The sequence below is a fragment of the Hipposideros armiger genome, unplaced genomic scaffold (assembly GCF_001890085.2).
Source record: "Hipposideros armiger isolate ML-2016 unplaced genomic scaffold, ASM189008v1 scaffold_1176, whole genome shotgun sequence".
NCBI classification, from domain to species: Eukaryota; Metazoa; Chordata; class Mammalia; order Chiroptera; family Hipposideridae; genus Hipposideros; species Hipposideros armiger.
Window position 1 is genome coordinate 327,516 of NW_017732526.1, and position 11,249 is coordinate 338,764.

An 11,249-nucleotide genomic window follows, 5' to 3' on the forward strand; every position below is an offset into this window, starting at 1 on the left:
AAGACAAGTCTCAATAAATTTAAGAAGACTGAAAATAAAAATTTTCACAGTACTAGCAAACCGAATTCAGCAATACATTTAAAACCATGCTCAAGTGGGATTTATTCCAGAGATGCAAGGTTGACTCAATATCCGTAGATAAATTAATGTGATATACCACATAAGCGCAATGAAGGATTAAAATAATACGATCATATCAATAGATGCAGAGAAAGCATTTGACAAAATCCAGCATCTATTTATGATAAAAACTCCTAGCAAAATGGGAATAGAGGGAACATACCTCCACATAGTAAAGGCCATCTATTGAGTTGTCAGAAAAGTCATGATACATGTTTGTGACAGATAGCACTAGTTCATTTTTGGAAATACTAGAGTCAGTCACATCTATGTTATTGCTATGTCATTTGACAGCTGACAGTTCTAGCTTCATTCTAAAAAAAATTGAGCAATTTGGTTGAGTTTTGGAGATTTCATTACAAGTTGAAGATGGAAGACCAAACTGTGCATTTTTGCCATATTTTACTGTTTTCCTTCCATAAAGGGAAGAACACACATCAAGCTTGTGAAAAGTTGCATCAAGTTTATGGTGACAATGCTCTACAAGAACGTCAGTGCCAACGATGTTTCACGAAATTCCATGCTGGTGATTTTGATCTCAACGGCACTCCTCAGGCAGGCCCACTGAGGTTGATGACGACAAAATACAGGCATTGATCGAGTCAAACCCACGTTACATGACACAAGAGATTGCAGAAACATTGACCATCCATCATCAAAGCATTCATGACCATCTGAAGAAGCTGGGATACGTAAGCAAGCTCAATATTTGGGTTCCACATGAAATCAAGTTCATTTGACAGCACGTATAAACATCTGCAATATGCTCATTAAATGTGAGGAAAACTATCTTTTTTTGAAGCAACTGATAACTGGTGATGAGAAATGGATTGTTCACAACAGTGTGATGTACAAACTGTCTTGGTGATGATTCTCCTCAAACAACGTCAAAAGCCAGACATTCATCAGAAGAAGGTTATGCTCTCAGTGTGGTGGGATTTTAAAAGTGTCGTGTTTTTTGAGCTCCTAGCAAGGAACCAAACAATCAATTTGAATGTGTACAGTCGGCAATTGGACAGTTTGAACAAATCCATCATCCAGAAACACCCAGAGCTTGTTAATTGTAAAGGACTTGTGTTCCATCGCGACAACGCAAGAGAGACCACACGCAAGTTTGATCACCCGTCAAAAATTATTGGAGCCTGGATGGGATGTGTTGCCTCACCTTCCATGCTCGCCTGATCTGGCGCCATGAGACTTCCACTTGTTTCTCTCTCTTCAAAACTCCTTGCGTGATATAACGTTCAATTCAGATGAGGCTGTAAATCAGCACCTTGTTCAGTTTTTCGCAAATAAAGACAGGTCCTTCTATGAACGAGGAATTATGAAGCTCACTGAAAGATGGCAAAAGGTTATCGATCAAAACAGGCAATATATCACTGATTCATCTTTGTTCTTTATGTAAATAAATGACCTTTGAAAAACATAGACAGAATACGTCATGACTTTTCCGACAACCCAATAGGAAAAACTCAAAGTTAACATACTCCATGGTGAAAGATTGAAAGCTTTTCCTATAAAAACAGGAATATGACAATTATGCCCCCACTTTTGCCCTTTCTGTTGAACATATTTGGAAATTCTAGCCAGAGCAAATGGCAAGAAAAGGAAACAAAAGGCATCTAAATTTCTTCTAAAAGAAGAATTCAAAGTATCTGTTTGCAGATCACATGATTTTATATGTAGAAAAGATTCCAGATACACACCAAAATACCTGTTAGAACTAATATGAATTCAACTAAGTAGCAGGATACAAAACCAACACGTAAAAATCAGTTGCATTTCTACAATGAAAGTTTGAAAGGAAATTAAGAAAATAATTCCAGGGCAGGACCCAGGTGGTAAGCAGACAGCAGCCCCAGTCCACATTTGGGCCCCTCGTGCCTCTTGCTGGTTCAAGGCACTGACCCCAGCCCAGCTTTGCCCATAGCCATGATAGGCCTGCTGAGCCTGCAGGATGTGTCCAAACTCATGGATGTGAAGAAGGGCAGTGGTGTCCTGGACAGCCCAGACTCGGGTCTGCCCCCCAGCCCAGCCACTGGGGGCTTGCGGCAGCTGCAGGCTGTGGCGTTGGTGTGGGGTAAGTTTTGGCACCTGGGGTGCTGGAGCCTGATGTGGTGGCGACCCTAGGGCCCAGAATCCAGCCTGTCTCCCCAACCCCGTCCTCCACCTGCGTGTCATGGTTATGCCCCCTATCCTTTGGCAAAGGAGTAGAATTTTACCCCTTACCGCAGATAGAAATAAGGCACCCTTCCTTAGTCAAATATGACTCAGAATAGCACTTCACTGACAAGTCCACCTGTCCCTGGGCCTGGCCGAGGCCTCGGCAGCCAGACCTGCATTCCCATTTGCACATGGTGCAACTACAAGGCGGAGCTGCACTTTGAGCCCTGTCACAAGGCCACCTGCTTCCTCGGCACCACCATCATCTACCCCAAGTTCCCCAATACCATCTACACCACCACCCTGGATTACAGCTGCTGCAAGACACTGTGGAGGTTCCTGTCCAGTGTAGAGCTTGAAGCCACAGAGTTCCTGGGCAGTGATTACCTCTCAGATGAGTGCTGACTCAAGCAGGCTGTGTTGGGCTGGACCAGTTCTTCCTCTGTCCTAGCCAAGTTGGATCACACTGCCCTTGAGTGTCACTCATGACATCAGGAGTCTAATCTAGACATACTGCTAAACCCCGCCTGGGGAAGGAAAAAAAAGTCATGGCATCTTGCAATAATTGAGAGAATTTTGTTTTTAAATTTTTTTTCAAATTGTTTTTAAAAGTAGTGTATTTCTCTTTGCTGCTGCATAGTTTCCCTCAAAGTCCCAATTTGATGAAAAAATAAAAAGGTGAATAGAGCAAAAGGAAAATGGCCACAATTTGAAATAGGGAGGGGAGAGCTCCCTCCCCATCGGTCAGTTTGTTTGAGGAAGAGTGTGGGGAGAGTCTCTGGAATGGAAAAAGTGAGTTCTGTTATGAAAGTGGTGCTAATTCAGTAAGCTGTGACACCCATATGAGTTCAATCAGTGGAGAGGTGAATTCCATTCCACTTTTTATTTCCATTTCCATTTCCTGTTAACCAAAACATTTGGGATTCTCTAAATCTTTTTCATGACATCAAAAAACTCCAAACTGCAATATAAGATGCCTTTCTTTAAAAAGAAAAAAAGGTTCATCCTGTTTTTATCTCTTTGGGATGGTCAAGTCAGCTGGTGGCAGAGTTTGGGAACATTGGCTTTTGTTCTGGTTCCTTCCACCTGTTACTTCTGAGCTCAGGCTCTGGCAAAGCGCTCCTCACTCTTGGCATCTGGTAATGTCTCTATAGGCGTGTGTAACTCCTAAAATATATTTTGGGTTCTTAAATACAGTAAAACCTTGGATTGTGGGTAACTTGGTTTGTGAGTGTTCTACAATATGAACAAACATTTCTAATACACTTTAATGTGGTAAACGAGCAATACCTTGCAATATGAATAGTTTGTTTCTGGAACAAATTATGCTCGCAAACCAAGGTATTCGTGTACTTTCCTATTTTTTCATAAGGCAAAACATAGCAAAGAGAAATGGCATTTTCTTTAGAGAAAAATGGCATTTTAAAAGAATGCTTAGGAAAAATGCTTTTGAGACTCCACAAGGGAGGTTTCACTCAAGATGGGAGCCGGTGGCCACACATAGGATGTCTGTCTATGTTTCAGGTGATCTGCTTCATCAGGATGGGTGTCTTCTCCAGAGACCCTGGGTCAACTGTTCTTAGGTCTTTGATTGTGTCAACATTGCAGAGAATTCTAAGCCAAAAACAAGGAAAATGCACCCCTTCTTTTCCCAGGTGAAGCAAAGGTGAATTCAAAATAGTGAACGATGTCACAAGCACAACTCCAAAACCTGGGTGCTGTTGTGATGGTACACATTTCTTTTAAGTGTTCAGTTTAGTGTAGTTGACACTCATGGTGTTAGGTGTGAAATGGAGAAACTTTGTGAATTCTCTGAATCAGGGACAGGGGTAGGGGCTGGGCCAGGAGGCTGCAGTGGGCCAGGCTGCCTCTGGCTTCACCCCCTACCTACCCTGCCTCACTCCAACCCTTACTTCTCCCTCCTGCCAATTCCTAAGGTTTATGAGTGAAGAAAGTGGCAGATGGCTTTTCCTCTTCCAATACTGAAAACAACAAATCATGAAATTTCCTTTGAATATACCCAAATTATGTCAAGGGCTCAAGGGTTCTAGAATATTGTAAGTTCAGACTCCTGCTATATCTCTGCGTTTCTGTTAAAAGCATTCATCTGTCCTGAAAGCAGAATTGATAGCTCTATGGGTACCCTGGAGCCACAATAGGGACTCTTGTTCCAAGGAGAGCAGATATGATGATAATCATGCACATTTAAAGTCTTTGGAGGCCTATAGAGCCAAATTGTCTGATGTCCTTATCAGATTTAACAACATTTAGTCTGTCATGCTCCTAACTGATCAGATGCATCTTCTCAGTGTAGCCTGCAGTGGGCTGGATGGTCCTGAGTTGGCCACAGCGAGGCTCAGTGGGGACCCCTCATAGGGGCACTCTGGGACCCTGTAGTCTCCTAGTCATGCAGAGCAACAAATACTTCCTGCATTTGGAAGAGTAAATTACACAGCGTTTGTTGATAACAATAGATTTTTCTCTCTGATTCCATAATCTTGTCATTTAATACAAGTGGTAAATATAATTTTTAAATTATGTTAAGAGAATTCCCAAGGCTTTCCTCTGGCCTAATGGAGACTCTTGAATGAGCTCAGAACCCAATCCTGGGCAACATGGCAGGAGAGACAAGTGTGGGAGGACATGGCCTTTGATCACAGCAAGGTTCTGAGATGTCTATATGAGATTTTGTTTTAGGGGAATTGGGTTAAATTCAGGCAAATCATTCTAGGTGTGGAGAAAATCTGAACTATATCAGTAAAGTAAGTAGAAGTTAGTAATTGTGAATGTAATGCTAATGGAAAAGCAAATTTTGTTTTAAGTTATTTTTTACGGAACCAACTTCAGTTCTTTCTAATCCTTCAAACCAGCTTGGCTGCAAGTTGCAGAAAAGGAATCATGTAAAGACACAATAGGACACTTCAGGGAAGATAAATGACACAATCAGTGGTGGATTCATGTTGGTTTGCAAGATGGAGAATCACCCAGCTGCCTCCAAGAACAACACGCTCAAGGGGCAGATTGGGCAGGCACCAGAGCCTTGCAGAGGCAGATCTTGCTCTGTAGGGTCAGCCCTGCACCACAACTCCTCCACTGTACTCACAGCCAGTCCTTACAACCAGTGAGCTCAAAGGTCATTCCCTTCCATTGATGTGCAAATAGCAACCAATGTTCAACTACATGAAGAGGGCACACACAGCCCACACAAGGGACACACCTGGAGTGTGTGGCTCAAGTGACCAGGAAGACTGCGCCACTGAGCTCCACAGCACACCTACTACATAAAGCCATTCTACTAAGACGGGAAGACATACCAGCCCTATCTAATACATAGAAACAAACACAGGAAGGCAGCCAAAATGGGGACACAAACATGTCACAAATAAAAGAACAGAACAAAGCTCCAGAAAAAGAACTAAACAAAATGGAGACAAGCAACCTATCTGACACAGAGGTCCGAACACTGGTTATAAGGATGCTCAATGATATCAGGGAGAACTTCAACAAAGAGGTAGGAAACATAGAAATGGAGATAGAAAACATAAATAATCAGTCAGAAATAAAGAATACAATAACAGAAATGAATACATTACAGGGAATCATTAGTAAATTAGATGAAGCAGAGGATCAAACCTGCAATACAGAAGATAAGGTAGCAGAAAACACCAAATCAGAACAGCAAAAAAGAAAAAAATCCAAAAAATGAGAGTTTAAGGGGCCTATAGGACAACATCAAGTGTACCAACATTCGCATCATAGGAGTACCAGAAGGGGAAGAGAGAGAGAGCAAGAAATTAAAAACCTATTTGAAGAAATAATGACAGAAAACTTCCCTAACCTGAAGAAAGAAATAGATATACAAACCCAGGAAGTGCAGAGAGTCCCAAACAAGATGAACCCAAACAAGCCAATGCTAAGACATCATAATTAAAATGCCACAGGCTAAAGACAGAGAATTCTAAAAGCAGCAAAAGAAAGGCAGTTAGTTATCTACAAGGGAGCCCCCATAAGATTATCGTTTGATTTCTCAACAGAAACTTGACAGGCAAGAAGGGATTGGCAGGAAATATTCAAAGTGATGCAAAGCAAGGACCTACAACCAAGATTACTCAGCAAAGCTATTATTTAGAACAGCGGTTCTCAACCTTCCTAATGCTGTGACCCCTTAATACAGTTCCTCATGTTGTGGTGACCCCCAACCATAAAATTATTTTCGTTGCTACTCTATAACTGTATGCGACCCACAGGTTGAGAACTGCTGATTTAGAATATGAAGAGCTTCGCAGACAAGAAAAGGCTAAAGGCATTCATCACCATCAAACCAGTATTACAAGGAATCTTAGAGGGACTTCTTTAAGATGAAAAAAATATATCTGAATAATAAAATGGCAATAACTTCATGCCTATCAACAATCACTTTCAATGGAAATGGATTAAATGTTCCAATCAAGGGCCGGCCAAGTGGCGCGTTGACTAAGAGCTGGCTTGGGACACCAGAGGGCCCCGGTTCAGATCCCACATATGAGGGCCAGTGACACTGCCCTCCACAGCTAAGATGCTGAACAACAGCTCAACCTGGAGCTGGGCTGCCATGAGTCGCTGGCAATGGCAGGTGGGTTGCCATGGGCTACCATGTGTAGCCAGCAGCCAGCGTGAGCGGCCAGCAGCCGTTGTGAGCGGTCGTACAGAAGCCAGCAACTGATCTGCCTTGCCTGGGGAGAGCGCAATGATGGTGCCAACTTGGGCCAGTGAAGCAACATCCTCCACAACTAGACTGATGAACAAAAGGATAGCAACTTGTCTGTTCCCCTTCCCTTAATACCCCAATAAAAATCTTTTTAAAAAATGTTCCAATCAAAAGATAGGGGGTGCTGAATGAATAAGAAAACATGACTCTTACATATGCTGCCTACAAGAGATGCACTTCAGATCGAAAGACAAAGGGATGGAAAAAGATATTTCATGAAAATGGAAACAAAGAAACAAAGAGCTGGGGTAGCAATACTTATACCAGACAAAATAGACTTTATTTATTTATTTATTTATTTTTCTATTTTATTTTTTTCTTAAATTAGTTTTAGGTGTACAACACAGCGCAGTAGTCAAACTTTTTACCCCTCAAAGTAACAACCACCCTCCCCCAATCCACCGCCCCACTCTCCCCCCCATATCTTACATATCTATTACAATTCCATTAACTCCATTCTCACACTGTACTCCACATCCCGTGACTATGTATATATTCATTTATAGTTGACATAAAATATTATACAACATCAGCTTCAGGTGTACAGTGTAGTGATCAAGCCTCTACCCCATCCATGAAGTAGTCTCCCTAACAAGCATGTGACCATCTGACACACTACAAAATATTTACAACAGTACTAATTATATTCCCTGAACTGTCTTTCATATCCCTGTGACAATATTGTAGTTACCTATTTATGCTGTCTAATCCTTTCTCCTTCGCCCTCATCTTCATCCCCCTCCCAACTAGCAACCATCAATTTTTCCTCTATATCTCTGAGATTATTTCTGTTTGCTTTACTCCGTTCACTGAGTTTTTTAGATTCCACATATAAGTGAGATCATATCGTATTTGTCTTTGTCCGACTGACTTATTTTGTTTAATAGTCTCTAGGTCTATCCATATCGTCGCAGATGTTATGATTTCATTTTTATTTATAGCAGAGTAATACTCCATTGTATAAATGTACCACAGTTTCTTAATCCAGTCGTCTACTGATGGGCATTTCGGTTGATTCCAAGTCTTTGTTATTGCAAATAGTGCTGCAGTAAACATAGGGGCGCATATATTTTTTTGAATTAGTGTCTTGGGTTTCTCTGGATAGATACCCAAGAGTGGAATTGCTGGGTCATACGGTAGTTCCATTTCCAGTTTTTTGAGACACCTTCATACTGATTTCCATAATGGTTGCAACAATCTGCAGTTCTACCAACAGTACCAGGGTGCCCTTTTGTCCACAACATCGCCAGCACTGGTTGTTTGTTGATTTATTGATGATAGCCTTTCTGACTGGAGTGAGATGGTATCTCATTGTGGTTTTTATTTGCACTTCTCTAATGATTAGTGAGGTTGAACATTTTTTCATGTCTGTTGGCCATCTGTATGTCCTGTTTACAGAAATGCCTCTTCATACCCTCTGCCCATTTTTTAATTGGCTTGTTTGTTTTTTTGGTGTTGAGTTGAATGAGTATTTTATAAATTTTGGATAGTAACCCCTTTTCAGATATATCGTTGGCAAATATCTTCTCCCATTCAGTAGGCTGCCTTTTTTTATTGATAATTTCCTTTGCTGTGAAAAACCTTTTAAGTTCGATGTAATCCCATATGTTTATTTTTTTCTTTTATTTCCCTTGCCCAAGGGGATATATCAGTAAATAAATATATTACTCAGAATAATGTCTGCAATTTTACTCCCTATATTTTCTTCTAGCAGTTTTATAGTTTCAGATCTTACATTTAAGTCTTTATTCCATTTTGAATTTGTTCTCGTGCATGGTGTAAGTATTTAGTCCATTTTCATTTTTTGCACATCTCAGTCCAATTTTCTCCACACCATTTATTAAATAGACTATCTTTACTTCAATGTAAATTCTTGCTTCCATTGTCATAGATTAAATGACCATATATGGATAGGTCTATTTCTGGGCTCTCTATTCTGTTCCATTGATCTATGTGTATGTTTTTATGCCAGTACCATACTGTTTTGGTTACTGTAGTCTTGTAGTATGATTTGATGTCGGGTATACTGATACCTCCCACTTTGTTCTTATTGCTTAAGATTGCTGTGGCTATTCGGGATATTTTATAGTTCCATATAAAAATTAGGATTATCTGTTCTATTTCTGAGAAAAATGTCCTTAGTAGTTTGATAGGAATTGCATTGAATCTGTATATTGCCTTAGGTAGTATTGACGTTTTAACTATATTAAGTCTTCCTATCCATGAACATGGTATGTATTTCCATTTATTGTATCTTCTTTGATTTCTCTCTTCAATGTCTTATAATTTTCTGAGTACAGGTCTTTTACTTCTTTGGTTAAATTTATTCCTACATATTTTATTGTTTTTGAAGCAATTGTAAAAGTGATTGATTTCCTGATTTCTTCTTCTGATAATTTATTATTGGTGTATACAAATGCAACTGATTTCTGAATGTTAATTTTGTATCCTGCTACCTTACTAAATTCATTGATTAGTTCTAATAGTTTTTTGGTGGAGTCTTTGGGATTCTCTACATATAGTATCATGTCATCTGCATATAATGACAATTTTCTTCCTCCTTTCCAATTTGGATGCTTTTAATTTCATTTTCTTGTCTGATTGCTGTGGCCAGAACTTCCAGAACTATGTTGAATAGAAGTGGTGAAAGTGGGCAGCCTTGTCTTTTCCTGATCTTAAGGGGAAAGCTTTTAACCTCTCCCCATTGAATACAATGTTTGCTATGGTCTCATCATATATGGCCTTTATTATGTTGAGATATGATCCCACTATTCCCACTTTGCTAAGAGTTTTTATCATAAATGGCTGCTGGGTTTTGTCAAATGCTTTTTCTGCACCTATTGATATGATCATATGATTTTATTTTTCATCTTGTTAATATGATGTAGTACGTTAATTGATTGTGGATATTGAACCAACCTTGCATACCAGGAATGAATCCCACTTGATCGTGGTGTATGATCTTTTTAATGTGATGCTGAATTCAGTTTGCTAGTATTTTGTTGAGGGTTTGCATCTATGTTCATTAGGAATATTGGCTTGTAGTTGTCTTTTTTTGTAATATCTTTGTCAGATTTTGGGATCAGAGTAATAGTGGCCTCATAAAATGTGCTTGGGAGCCTTCCCTCCTTCTGTATTTTTTGTAATAGTTTGAGGAGAGTAGGTATTAATTAGTTTTTGAATGTTTTGTAAAATTCACCTGTGAAGCCATCTGGTCCAGGACTTTTGTTTGTTGGAAACTTGTTGATTACTGATTCAATTTCTTTGGTAGTAATCAGTCTGTTCAGAGTTTCTGTTTCTTCTTGATTCAGACTTGGTAGATTGTATGCTTCTAGAAATTTATCCATTTCTTCCAGATTGTCGAATTTGTTGGCATATAGTTTCTCATAGTATTTTCTTAAAGTTTTCTGTATTTCTGTGGTATCTGTTGTCACTTTTTTGTTTTGACTTTATTAATTTGCGTCCTTTCTCTATTTTTCTTGGTGAGCCTGGTTAAGGGTTTGTCGATTTTCTTTATCTTTTCAAGCAACCAGCTCTTTGTTTCATTGATTGTTTTGTATTTTTTTTTTGGTCTGTATTTCATTTATTTCTGCTCTGGTCTTTATTATTTCCTTCCTTGTACGCTCTTTGGACTTGTTTTGCTGTTGTTCATTAAATTTATTGAGACTTGTTTTGTGTCCTAATGTGTGGTCTATCTTGGAAAATGTTCTATGTGCACTTGAGAAGAATGTATATTCTGTTGCTTTGGGAAGAAATGCTCTAAAAATACCGATTAAACTCAGCTGATCTAAAGTGTTATTTAATGCCACTGTTTCCGTGTTGATCTTCTGTCTGGAGGATCTATCCATTGGTGACAACGGGGTATTGAAGTCCCCTACTACGATAGTGTTACTGTTTACCTCTGTCTTTATGTCTGTCAAAATCTGTTTCATTATTGGGGGGCTCCTATGTTGGGTGCATAGATGTTTACTAGGGTTATATCCTCCTGTTGAATTGATCCCTTTATTATTATGGAGTGCTTTTCTTTGTCTTTTATTGTAGTCTTCATTTTAAAGTCTGTTTTGTCTGATATAAGTATTACTAGTCCAGCTTCTTTCTCATTTCCATTTGCGTGAAATATCTTATTCCATCCCTTTTCTTTCAGTCTGTGTGTGTCTTTTGATCTGAGATGAGTCTCTTGTAAACAGCATATGCATGGGTCCTGTTTTCTTATCCACTC

The 11,249-nt window shown here is 39.5% G+C and overlaps 1 protein-coding gene and 1 pseudogene across 1 annotated transcript in view; both read left to right on the forward strand.

Moving 5' to 3' along the window:
* The window catches only part of ZNF133 (zinc finger protein 133), a 39,613-nt gene that overhangs the window by 18,122 nt on the left and 10,242 nt on the right, over window positions 1-11,249 (forward strand). The window lies entirely within an intron of this gene.
* LOC109376716 (filamin-interacting protein FAM101B pseudogene) lies at window positions 2,053-2,724 on the forward strand (annotated as a pseudogene).